This window comes from Equus quagga, chromosome 18 (genome assembly GCF_021613505.1).
Source record: "Equus quagga isolate Etosha38 chromosome 18, UCLA_HA_Equagga_1.0, whole genome shotgun sequence".
Classification (NCBI taxonomy): Eukaryota; Metazoa; Chordata; class Mammalia; order Perissodactyla; family Equidae; genus Equus; species Equus quagga.
Window position 1 is genome coordinate 42,403,115 of NC_060284.1, and position 13,421 is coordinate 42,416,535.

The window sequence follows — 13,421 nt, forward strand, 5'->3', positions numbered from 1 at the left end:
GTCACAGGACTGGCAGGAACCAGGAAAATTCACCCCTGAGAACATTGACTCCTTCCTATGTTCTCACCTCATCTATGCGTTCGCCAGCATCGGTAAAAACAAGGTCATCATCAAGGACAAGAATGATGTGATGCTTTACTAGACCATCAACAGTCTCAAAACCAAGTGAGTAGGATAGGAGTGGGAAGCATCCGGGGTGGGTTTTGGAGGAGAGAATGTAGTCCAAAACTGGGCCTAAGGCCTACTATCTCCATTCATTCATTCATTCATTCATTTGTTCCAGTGTATTTCCTTGGGTATAACTCTGATCCTACCTATTCTTCTCCCCACTGCCTCATCCCTTCACTGAATTTAGCTGCTAAGCAGCCAGGCCCCATTTATCCATATTCTTCACATCAGGAATTCAACCCTTTAGGCAGTTTTCCCTGGCAGCCAGTAGAGAAATAATTAGCTTATTCTTCTACTCTAGGAATTCCAAACTGAAAATTCTCTTGTCCATTGGAGGGTACCTGTTTGGTTCCAAAGGGTAAGACCACCATCACTCTATTCTATGTTCATTGTCCCATGTAATTTCTAATCATCACCACTTTTCCCCCTCCTGAGAAGAGACATTGAGTTCGGCTTTACAGAGGTCATGCCTTGGTCCAGATGGCAAAACTGATCTGCATTTTTGTCACAAGTTGAGGCACAGCCCTAGGTTTCCTGGTGTCTTGGAAGGAACTCTGCAGGAGCTTAACACAAGCCCAGATTGTTAAGGCCTGGGAGAAACTGGGCTATGAGCGGTAAACTCACAATTATTTACAGAAGGTTTTTACCCATGGACTATGGGGGGATGGTTTTAGTTGGGAAATGGAATTTTTTTATTCACCTGAGGGTTTGACTTTGCACCATGAGGGTGGGTTGGGTGTGTAATTTCCACTTAAAACCTGAGCCTTGGCCAGCAGCAGTGAGTGGACTGTGACATTCTGGGTCCTTGTGTAGCCGGATGGCCTGAGAGCGCAGAGAGACAATCAGGTCTGCTTTGCTTTAAAAAGAAAATAGGTATTAATACAAGGCATCCATTATAAATTATAGTTCCTATTCACATGAAAATGATACCCCATTTACATCCAGAGCTTAATGTAAGGATGAAAGGCAACTTTTTGCAATCTTAAAATACAGTTAATCTAATTTTGAATTTCTTCTGCCTTAAGTTTTTAAAGGGCTAGCATTTAAAAAGTCTAGAGATCTTAAACTCAGCCACGTGAGGCTGTCAGCTTTCACAAGAAGTCTGGATAGGACAACTTCCCCATGCAACTTGTCAGTACGCATTGCAGCTGGAGTAAGCAGAGAAAAGAACTAAGCATTCGAAGACCTATGTAGATGAGTGACCCAGGGAAATTTAACAACCTCTCTGAGCTCAGTTTACCCATCTGTAAAATGTATATCACACCTAGTTCATAAGGTAGTGGCAAGGATTTTGAATGAGGTTATGCATGTCACGTGCCTGGATCAGTTATCATCCAGTAAATGTCAACTTTTTCTTCCTTTTCCTTCTCCTTTTTTTTTTTATTATTATTTTTTTTAAAGATTTTATTTTTTCCTTTTTCTCCCCAAAGCCCCCTGGTACATAGTTGTGTATTCTTCGTTGTCGGTTCTTCTAGTTGTGGCACGTGGGACGCCGCCTCAGCGTGGTCTGATGAGCAGTGCCATGTCCGCGCCCAGGATTCGAACTAACGAAACACTGGGCCGCCTGCAGCGGAGCGCGTGAACTTAACCACTCGGCCACGGGACCAGCCCTCCTTCTCCTTTTTTTATCCTGAATATTTTCATTTATGAAATAAGGAGATTGACTTAATTAATTTCTAAAGTCTCCACCAGTTCTAAAATTGTAGAATACTTAGCAACTCAATTTCTACAGGCAGGAAAAAGAAAGATCAACCTACCTAACTTTTCTGGCTCTGCGTTAACCTCACCGTGAACTCCTTTCCTTTATGAATAGTTTTCCGTGGCAACTATCCTTTATTTTTTATTTACTTAAAAAAATTTTTATGGCAGTAGCATTGGATTATAACATTATATAACTGTCAGGTGTACATCATAATGTATTTTGAATTCTGTGTAGATTACATCATGTTCACCACCCAAACACTAATTACAATCCATCACCACACACATGAGCCTAATCACCCCTTCTGCCTCCCCCCTCCCCGATTCTTCTCTGGTAACCACTAATACAATCTCTGTTGCTATGTGTTTGTCATCGTTTTTATCTTCCACTTATGAGTGAGATCATATGGTATTTGACTTTCTCCCTCTGACATTTCACTTAGCATAATACCCTCAAGGTCCATCCATGTTGTCACAAATGGCTGGATTTCATCTTTTCCTATGGCTGAGTAGTGTTTCATTGCATGTACATACCACATCTTCTTTATCCATTCATCCCTTGATGGGCATCTAGGTTGCTTCCAAGTCTTGGCTATTGTGAATAATGCTACAATGAACGTAGGGGTGCATGTATCTTTATGCATTTGTGTTTTCAAGGACTTTGGATAAATACTCAGCAGTGGAATAGCTGGATCATATGGTAAATTTATTCTTAATTTTCTGAGGAACCTCCATACTGTTTTCCATAGTGGCTGCATCAGTTTGCACTCCCACCAGCAGTGTACGAGGATTCTCTTCTCTCCACATCTCCAGCACTTATTGTTTCCTGTCTTGTTAATTACAGCCTTTCTGACCAGAGTGAGGTGATATCTCATTATAGTTTTGATTTGCATTTCCCTGATAGTTAATGATGTTGAACATCTTTTTATGTGCCTGTTGGCCATCCGTATATTTTCTTTGGAGAAATCTCTGTTCAAATCTTTTGCCCATTTTTTAATTGGGTTGTTGTTTGTTTTGTTGTTGAGATGTATGAGTTCTTTGTATATTTTGGATATTAACCCCTTATCTGATATATGGCTTGCAAATATCTTCACCCAATTGTTAGGTTGTCTTTGTGTTTTGTTGGTGGTTTCCTTTGCTGTGCAGAAGCTTTTTAGTTTGATGTAGTCCCATTTGGTTATTTTTTCTATTGTTTCTCTTGCCCAGTCAGACATAGTATTTGAAAAAATGCTGCTAAGATCGATGTCAAGGAGCATACTGCCTATGTTTTCTTCTAGAAGTTTCATGGTTTCAGGTATTACATTCAAATTTTTAATCCATCTTGAGTTTATTTTTGTGTATGGAAGGAGTAAGATAATGGTCTACTTTCATTCTTTTGCATGTGGCTGTTCGGTCTTCCCAACACTATTTATTGAAGAGACTCTCCTTTCTCTATTGTACGTTGTTGGCTCCCTTGTCAAAAATTAGCTGTCCATAGATGTGTGGGTTTATTTCTGGGCTCTTGATTCTGTTCCATTGATCTGTGTGTCTGGTTTTGTGCCAGTACCACGCTGCTCTGGTTACTATGGCTTTGTAGTATTTTATAAAAACAGGGAGTGTGATATCTCCAGCATTGTTCTTTTCCCTCAGGATTCCTTTGGCTCTCCGGAGTCTTTTTTTGATCCATATAATTTTAGAATTCTTTGTTCTATTTCTGTGAAAAATGTTGTTGGAACTTTGATAGGGGTTGCATTGAATCTTTAGATTCCTTTAGGAAGTATGGACATTTTAACTATGCTAATTCTTCCAATCCAAAAGCACAGAATATCTTTCCATTTCATGTCTTCTTCAATTTCTTTCAATAATGTTTTACAGTTTTCAGTGTACAGACCTTTCATGTCTTTGGTTAAGTTTGTTCCTAGGTATTTTATTCTTTTTGTTGCAGTTGTAAATGGGATTGTATTCTTAATTTCTCCTTCTGCTACTTCATTGTTAGTGTATAGAAATGCAACTGATTTTTGTGTGTTAATTTTGTATCCTGTAACTTGACTATATTCATTTATGATTTCTAAAAGTGTTTTAGTGTATTCTTTGGGGTTTTCTAGATATAAAATCATGTCATCTGCAAATAGTGACAGTTTCACTTCTTCCTTTCCAATTTGGATCCCTTTTATTTCTTTTTCTTGCCTGATTGCTCTGGCTAGGACTTCCAATACTATGTTAAATATGAGTGGTGACATTGGGCATCTTTGTCTGGTTCCTGTTCTTAGAGGGATAGCTTTCAGTTTTGTTCCATTGAGAATGATATTAGCTGTGGGTTTGTCATATATGGCCTTTATTATGTTGAGGTATTTTCAGTCCAAACCCATTTTATTTAGAATTTTCATTGTAAATGGGTGCTGTATCTTGTCAAGTGCTTTCTCTGGATCTATTGACATGGCCATGTGATTTTTATTCTTTATTTTGTTAATATGGTGTATCATGTTGATTGATTTGCAGATGTTAAACCATCCCTTCATCCCTGGAGTAAATCCCACTTGATGATGGTGTATGATCTTTTTAATGTATTGTTGTATTTGATTTGCTAGTATTTTGCTAAGGATTTCTGCATTGATGTTCATCAGTGATACTGGTCTGTAATTTTCTTTTCTTTGTTCTCCTTGTCTCGTTTTGGTATCAGGATAATGTTGGCTTCATAGAATGAGTTAGGATCTTCCCCTCCTCTTCAATTTTTTTGAAGAGTTTGAGAAGGATAGGTATTAAGTCTTCTTTGAATGTTTGGTAGAATTCACCAGGGAAGCCATCTCCTCCTGGAGTTTTATATTTTGGGAGGTTTTTGATTACTTTTTTGATCTCCTTACTGGTGATTGGACTATTCAAATTCTCTATTTCTTCTTGATTCAGTTTTGGAAGGTTGTGAGATTCTAAGAGTTTATCCATTTCTTCTAGATTATCCACTTTGTTGGCATATAGCTTTTCATAGTATTCTCTTATAATCTTTTGTATTTCTGAGGTGTCTGTTGTAATTTCTCCTCTTTCATTTCTGATTTTACTTATATGAGCCTTCTCTCTTTTTTTCTTGGTGAGTCTAGCTAAAGCTTTGTCAATTTTGTTTATCTTTTCAGAGAACCAGCTCTTGGTTTCATTGATTTTTTTTCTATTCTTTTTTTAGTCTCTATTTCATTTATTTCTGCTCTGATTTTTATTATTTCCTTCCTTCTGCTAATTTTTGGGCTTTGTTTGTTCTTCTTTTTCCAGTTCCTTTAGGTGCACTGTTAGATTGTTTATTTGAGATTTTTCTTGTTTGTTGAGGTAGACCTGACTTGCTATAAACTTCCCTCTTAGAACCACTTTTGATGTATCTCATAGATTTTGACATGTCGTAGTTTCATTTTCATTTGTCTCCAGGTATTCTTTGATTTCTCCTTCAATTTCTTCATTGATCCAATAGTTGTTTAGTAACATTTTGTTTAATCTCCACATTTTTGTGGCTTTTCTGATTTTCTTCCTGTAGTTGATTTCTAGTTTCATACATTTGTGACCAGAAAAGATGCTTGGTATTATTTCGATCTTCTTAAATTTATTGAGACTTGTTTTGTTGCCTAATATGTGATCTATCCTGGAGAATGTTCCGTGTGCATTTGAAAAGAATGTGCATTCTGTGGTTTTTGGATGGACTGTTTTATATATATCTATTAAGTCCATCTGGTCTAATGTGTCATTTAAGGCTAATGTTTCCTTATTGATCTTCTGTCTGGATGATCTATTCATTGGTGTAAGTGGAGGGTTAAAGTCCCCTACTACTATTATGTTACTGTCTGTTTCTCCTTCCCTGTCTGTTAATAATTACTTTATATATTTAGGTACTCTTATGTTGGGTGCATAGACATTTACAAGTGTTATATCCTCTTGTTGGATTGTTCCCTTTATCATTATGTAGTGCCCTTCTTTGTCTCTTGTTACAGTTTTTGTTTTAAAGTCTATTTTGTCTGATATAAGTATTGCTACTCCAGCTTTCTTTTCTTTGCCATTTTCATGGAGTGTCTTTTTCCATCCTTTTGCTTTCAGTTTGTGATTGTCTTTAGGTTTGAACTGTGTCTCTTGTATGCAGCATATATACCGGTCTTGTTTTTTTTTTACCCAATTGGGTATTTGATTGGAGCATTTAGTCCATTGGCATTTAAAGTAGCTATTGATTAAAATGTATTTATTGCTATTTTGTTATTTTTTTCTGGGTGTTTTAGTAGTTCTTCTCTGTTCCTTTCTTCTTCTCTTGCTCTCTGCCCTTGTGGGTTAATGGCTTTCTTTAGTAATACGTTTGGTTTCTTTCCTCTTACTTATTTGTTTATTTATTATGGCTTTCTGGTTTTTTGTTTACCATGAGGTTCATATATAATAACCTACATATATAGCAATCTATAATGAGTTGATAATCTCTTTAGTTAGACCTCTTTCTAAAAGCTCTACTCTTTACTCCCCTCCTCCCACATTTTATGGTTTTGAAATCATATTTAATCTCTTATTTTGTACGTCTATCCATTGCCCTCTTATCATTGACATAGGTAATTTTAGTACTTTTGTCTTTTAACCTTCATATTATCTTCACAGGTTGTTGATTTGCTACCTTTACAGTATTTTTGCCTTTTCCAGTGGTTTATTGCCTGGTGTTTTTTTTAAAATAATTTTCATATCCATATTTGTGATCTTCTCTTTCCCACTTAAATAAGTCCCTTCAACATTTCTTGTAGAACTTGTTTCTTGGTGATAAACTCCTTTAATTTTTGCTTGTCTGGGAAACTCTTTATCTCTCCTTCATTCTGGATGATAACTTTGCTGGATAAACTATTCTTGGCTGTAGATTTTTTCCTTTCAGCACTTTAAATAAGTCATCCCACTCTCTTCTAGCCTGTAGGGTTTTGGCTGAGAAGTTGCTGATAGCCTTATGGGCTTTCCTTTTTATGTCACTTGTTGCCTTTCTCTTGCAGTTATCTGGATTCTCTCTTTCTCTTTAATTTTTGGCATTTTAATTATAGTGTATCTTGGTGTGGGACTCTTTGGATTTATCTTGTCTGGTGCTGTCTGTGCTTCCTGTATTTGATGTCTGTTTCCTTCCTTAGGTTAGAAAAGTTTTCAGCTATTATTACTTCAAATAGATTCTCTGCCCCTTTGTCTCTCTCTTCTCATTATGGGACACCTATGATATGAATGTTAGTGCACTTGATGTTGGCCCAGAGTTCCCTTAGACTGTTCTCATTCTTTTAAATTCTTTTCTCTTTTATCCATTCAGCTTGGGTGATTTCCTCTAGTCTTCCGTCCAGCTCACTGATCCAGTCTTCTGTATCATCTGCTCTGCTATTGAGTCCCTCAGGTGAGTTTTTCATTTCCAGTATTGTATTCTTCATTCCTGATTGGTTCTTTTTTATATTTTCCAATTCTTTGTTGACATTCTCACTGTGTTCATCCAGTCTTTCCCCAATATCAGTGAGCATCCTTATGAGTTTTTGTTTGAACTCCATTTCAGGTAGATTGCTTATTTCTGTTTCATTTAGTTCTTTTTATGAGGTTTTGTTCTGTTCCCTTGCTTGGAATATATTCCTTTGCCTCCTCATTATACCTCTTTTTCTGTTCTTATATCTGTGTATTAGATGAGTCAGCTGTGCCTCTTGTTCTTGGAGAAGTGGCCTTATGCAAGAGATGCCTTTTGAGTCCCAGCAGTGTGCTTCCTTTTCTTCACCAGTCAAGATGTTCCAGGAGTGACCCTTGTGTTGGCTATGTGTGTCCTTCTGCTGCCACAGAGTTTCTCTTACTGCAGCTACCCAGGGAGTCTAGGCTTTCCCTCCCTGGGTGACTGTTTGTAAATCAGGTTTGAGGAGCCCCAGACTGATGGCTACAAGGTCTAATAGCACCTTCCTGTTGCTGTTTTCCTGTTAAATGAATAGGCACCCAGTGTAGCTGGTTGCAAGGCTCAGGGACTTACTGTTGTTGTAGGCCTCAGGCCTGCAAGGCTGTTGTCAGCTCTCATAGGATTGCAGCTGAGTGGGGCTGGCCCCAGGCACAGGAGCACCTAATTGTTTCAGGCTTTGGAAGGTGGGGCTGATCCCCTTTGTGGCTGTTTGTGAAGCACAGGTCTTCTGCCACTGATAAGCCCCACTCCCCACAGGTCCACACACACCATCAACACAGTCCTGGTCCTTGCACACTTCCAGACCCCCTGAAGAGTTGCCCCACTGCAGAGGCCCCTACCTTTCCACCAACAGTCCCCACAGGTCACCTGGTCCTCACACATGCCCTGCCCCACAGAGGCAGACACACTTGCCTGCCTGTAGAGGATCCAGGCACCCAGTCTATGCAGACTGAAAAGTTGCCCAAGGGTATGCTGTTGGGTGGGGCCAGTCCCTAGGGTGGGCTGCCTGTCCTGGCTTAACTGGATTAAATCTGTGCTCTGGTGGTGTGGCAGACCCCAGGGCTAACAGGCCTGGGGAATAACTCCAAAAGTGTCTGCCAGTGTAGGTGTCAGCATGCCTGAACTAGGTCACAGCAATGGTCGCCACCAACGTCTCAGTCTCCTGAGAGGTCTCACTTCTCAGTGAGATGGGCCCAGAGCCTACCAGGTGAGTCTCTTTTCATCAAAGGACTGTGCACCTTGCTTTCTGGTGATTTTATGTTGCTCTGAGATGGGTGAATTTCTGCATGGACCCTTTAAGAGTTGGGTTTATTCCACTTATGTCAATAGCTTTTCTGGAGTTATTCCTCATTGTAGTTAACAGCCAGTGAAGCTAGACAGTAGATCACTCATCTCAGTTGTGCTGAGCCTGAAGGATGCTTATAGCAGTAAAGTGCCCCTACTCAGGTCCCCACTTCTCCAGGGAGGACTGCATACCTTAGGATGGCTTCTGCCCGGCTGACTATGAAACTCCACCACTTGTGAAGGTGGCTTTCTTCTCTCCAGAAGGAATTTCTGCCTCTTCCACCTCAGGCAGGATTGTCCCTTGTTGTGGGGGTTCTTTTTATCCAGTTTTCAGTTCTCTGGGGTTATTTTTCCAGGTATAGTTGTAACCTGGTCATGTTCATGGGAAGAGGTGAGTTCAGAGTCTGCCTACACCACCACCTTAATGAGATCTCTGCCACAACTATCCTTTTAATTCCCAAATTCTCTCTCTCATTCCTAATACTTGCTTAAGTTTTGATTCAGTTAAAAATATCTTCATTCATTCATTCTTACATGCCTGCATTCATTCATTCAATACATAATTTATTGAGTACATGTTGTGTACCAGTTTAGTGGTTAAAACTGGGTCTTTGGAGATAGACAAATTCGGTTTGGATTTCCCTTTATGGACATGCAAGCTGCATGCAAGTTGTGTAGCTCCAGGCAAATTCTTTGATGTCTCTATGCTTCAGGTTTCTTTAAACTATACAATGAGGATAATAACAGAATCTCCCTCAGGGTGATGTTGTGAGGGCAGGCCACACAAGCAAACTGATTAGTGTAGAGCCCATGTGCAACAAGAGCTCAATGTTTGCAAGAATTGTTGTTATATTATTAATGTGGTTATTATTATTAGGTAAATGGCAAACTTTGTGCCAGGTGCTATGCAGAATACCTAAAAATGTGTAACACACAGACTTGCTTCTAAGGAGAAAATTAGTAAATTCCTATTGAATGGTTGTTTTTCCTAAAATTGGAGACTTCTGCCCCAGAGCCTCAGATGCCACTGCTCTCTTTTGTTATAATCATTGTAAGCACTTTTGAAACACAAGAGAGAAGTTAGAAACCTATTTCTACCATGGTTTTTGGATAACAGGCCAGTTTCTTGTTATCTTTTTCACTATGCAGCTGAGATACATACAGAGACCCAAACTTCAATTTCATATTGACTGAAACAAAATGAATTCAAGACTCTAAATTTTCCTGGGGGTGGGAGGTGTTGTGAGAGGTGGGAAGTGACACAAGTCAAAGGATGTCCCCAGGAAAATACCAATATCTTGTCTACAGCTTTGGATTTTAAATGCTATTTAAATGCTCTGTGGCAGCTAAGAATCAATTTAAAGGCTTAAGAATTCCAGTTCAGATTAAAGCCCCTGAGAGGCTACTGCTTTCAGAGTCCTCCTTGCTGCTCATCAGACGCCCTGGGACTGGGGAGATCTGGGTTGCTTGTTTGGGGGAAATCCCCATGAAGTCCAGCTCTGTTTTCATGGAGCTTTCCAAAATGTGATCACTTTGAGATACATGAGACAGGATTGGATCCTCCATCACATTTTAGAGATGGCCAGACTAGAAGCCAGAGAACTGGTTAGTGACCAAGTGGACACCAGAAAGGACTCTGACCTGGGACATGAACCCAGATGTCCTGACCCTAAGCCCACCATACTGCAAACTGCTTTTTCAAGGGTATAATATGTGAAAGAAAACCAGAGCTGGACAGTAGGTAAAGAGATAAAAGCAGATTTTATTCAGGAAGTACTGTGATAGGGGAAAAGAGAGCTAAGTATAGTACTGGGCTCAATTCTGAACACAGCAAAGGTGAGTGGGGATCTGTAGCCAAGAAGCAGGGTCAGGGTTGGGGGTGGTGGCTTGGAAATTACTAAGGGGAAACATTAGAACTGGGGAGATTCTTGCTAAGCTGACTCAACAGGATTCTTGCTGAAGGCAGGCCAAGGAGACTAGACATCACCCAGGGGATGATAAGGGCGGAATTTGATCAGATATCAAGGCTGATCTGATATCAAGCGTGGGAGATTCTTGTTAAAATGACTTAGCAGGATTTTTGCTAAAACTGGACTTTGCAAAAATGGACACAGAAGGGCAAGGTCTCAAGCCCTAGTTGAGAAGAAGGGTTCAGAGGAGCCCGACTAAAGTTTGGTCTTAGAGAGAGTCGTTGTCAAAGGCAGCTCCACTACCCTGCAGGAAGGTCTGCAGAGACCACAGTCTCCCTCTACCTGACCTGATCAATTTTCTGGCCCAACAATCCTTCCTCTCCCTAGCTGTTCCAGAAGGGGCAAGGATTGGGATAGAAAAATAGTGGGAAAGTATTGGGGAAGGGAAGACTCTTTCAGGATTTCTGTGAAAAACATGTGCTATGGACATTGCTTCTTCTTCCCAAAAACACCTGTATTACTTCCACCCAGGTTCCATGCCATGGTCGATTCTTCTACATCACACTTGGGGTTTATCAAATCTGTAATCCTGTTTCTGAGGAACCGTAATTTTGATGGGCTGGATATAAGCTGGATCTACCCAGATGTGAAGGATAACACTGATTTCACTGTGCTGATTCATGTAAGCCAAACTCCACCGTACACTCAGTACCTTTAACAAGCAGAACCCATGGTCACACCAGGAGAAAAAAGGAAGAGACTGGCTCTGGTTGGAAGACACAGCCCTCACTTTCCAAAAGCCCCCATTGATGGAGGAAAAGCTCCTCGTCCTAATTTAGAGCAAGGACAACATCAAAGAATAGAGCCTCCTTACATAATAAACAAACACCACCAAAACAAAGCAACATCCATATAAAAGAGTATGGGGCCATAGAATTTCCTGAGTACTGAGACAGCTTCATAGAAGTTCTATCAGCTAGACCAGACAATCTATCAGGAGGAAACCTAGATGGTTCCTTCCTGGTGGAGTGAGGCTGGGTCTCCTCCTGCCCGATATGAAGAGTTCCTGAGCAGATACAGGCACGAGGCATCCTCATGTGGGAATGGGAAGGAAAGAGTTGATCTCTTCCATCTAATGTGGTCCTAGAAACATCATAGATCTCAGGCAAGAACCTTAGCATTGTACTCTGAGAGGGGGAATCTGACTCCTTGTTTCCTTGTTTTTCATAGGAGTTAGCAGAAGCCTTTCAGAAGGACTTTGTAAAATCCACTAGAGAAAGGCTTCTCTTGACTGCAGGAGTGTCTTCAGGGAGGCAGATGATTGATAACAGCTATCAGATCAAGAAATTGTCAAAGTGAGTACATTGGAGTACCTCCTTCATCCCTCTGCCTCCCTCCTAGTCCATGTGAGTGATGCGTGTCAGTATGTCTGAGGAATGAAGGGAGGAGGGAATCGTGAGAGTCACTGTCCTAACCACATCATGCATACAGGAACTTCTCCTTTATGGATAATTTCAATACTTCTAACAGCATCCAAAGCCCAAAATAAATATGTATAATTGCTTCTACCTCTGTTTATCACAGAATCTCTTCCTTTGCTTTTGGCACTCTGGAGAACTGGATTTCATCAACCTCCTGTCATTTGACTTCCATGGGTCTTGGGAAAAGCCCCTCATCACTGGCCACAACAGCCCTCTGAGAAAGGGGCAGCTAGACAGAGGGATGAGCTCCCACTACAATGTGGTGAGTCATCCGGAGGAAGTGTGGTGGGATGCTGGCTGTGGGGAGGGGCCAAGGAGAACTCAACACTTCCAGAGTGACTTCTGTCTTAAACTGTGGAGGAGATATATGCCCAACAGGTACTTGGGGAAGCCTGGGAGCTAGTGAGAACAGGGGAAATGCTTTGACTAGACTCCTGGAAAATGTCAGAAGGCCTGGTAGTTGAAGTGCCCTGAGCTGTCTCTGGCCCATAGTGTGAACAGTACTGTTCAAAACAGTCCTGTGAGGTTGGCTGTTCAGGAAGTGTTACTCTCACTTCACAGATGATGAAATGGAAGCCCAGAAAATTCAGTGACCATTCACAGTTGTGTTTATGAGAAGGTCTTGAAAAGCGGTGAAAAATGGAAAGTCCAAGAAAAAAAATTTTATCAATAAAAAAATGTGTTGGTGGTGTTCTGATACATACATATGGATATGTATTCCTAAAATTTGGGGAGAAAAAAATGTTGTTTGGGTTGCATATTTCCAGGCCTTCACATTTAAAGTTACTAAACTGGTCAGTCCAAAGCTGGGTCTTCTGATTTCCCATCTGGGGTTTTCCAGGTCACCACATGATCGAGTCACACCAGCTTCCTTCACTCCTTCCTCTCTCTCAGCTGTCTTTAAGGATAAGACATATCCTTTTATCTTCTCTAACCCCTTATTTTGTTCTGGAGGGCAGTAAAGCCCAAACTAGCCTCTTACTTCCCAACCTGGCCCTTTGGATCTGATGTCATTGTGAGGACTCGCAGTCAAGGATTCTGACAGCCACCTTGCCCCCACCTTTGTCAGTAAGCACAGTTAATCATAGTGTGGACAAATTACATAAGCAATTGACTCAAAGGGGAAAGAAAGAGGGTGACAACCTTGGTTTCATGTTTTCTAGGTCACTTGCCTGATTTCTTTTGTGATCAACTGTCTAGTTTGTTTTCATGACTAAAAAAAGCTGAATTAGTCTCTTACTGTTGAAGAGCATTTAGTGCATTAGAATAAGCACTCTGGTTCTGGTGGGACTGTCCACACTCCACCAATGTAGAAAAGGATTCAAAGAGTTGTCTCTGTGAAGTTTGGGATGGAGGTTAAGAAAGGCCTGACACCTTACTTTCCCCCACACACTGGGCCTCAGCCTATCTTCTCTTCCTAGGAATACGCTGTGGGGTACTGGTTAAACAAGGGAATGCCTGCAGAGAAGATGGTCATGGGCATCCCCATGTATG

The 13,421-nt window shown here is 40.6% G+C and overlaps 1 pseudogene; it reads left to right on the forward strand.

Annotated features, from left to right (window-relative positions):
- The window catches only part of LOC124229848 (acidic mammalian chitinase-like), a 50,282-nt pseudogene that overhangs the window by 3,054 nt on the left and 33,807 nt on the right, over window positions 1-13,421 (forward strand).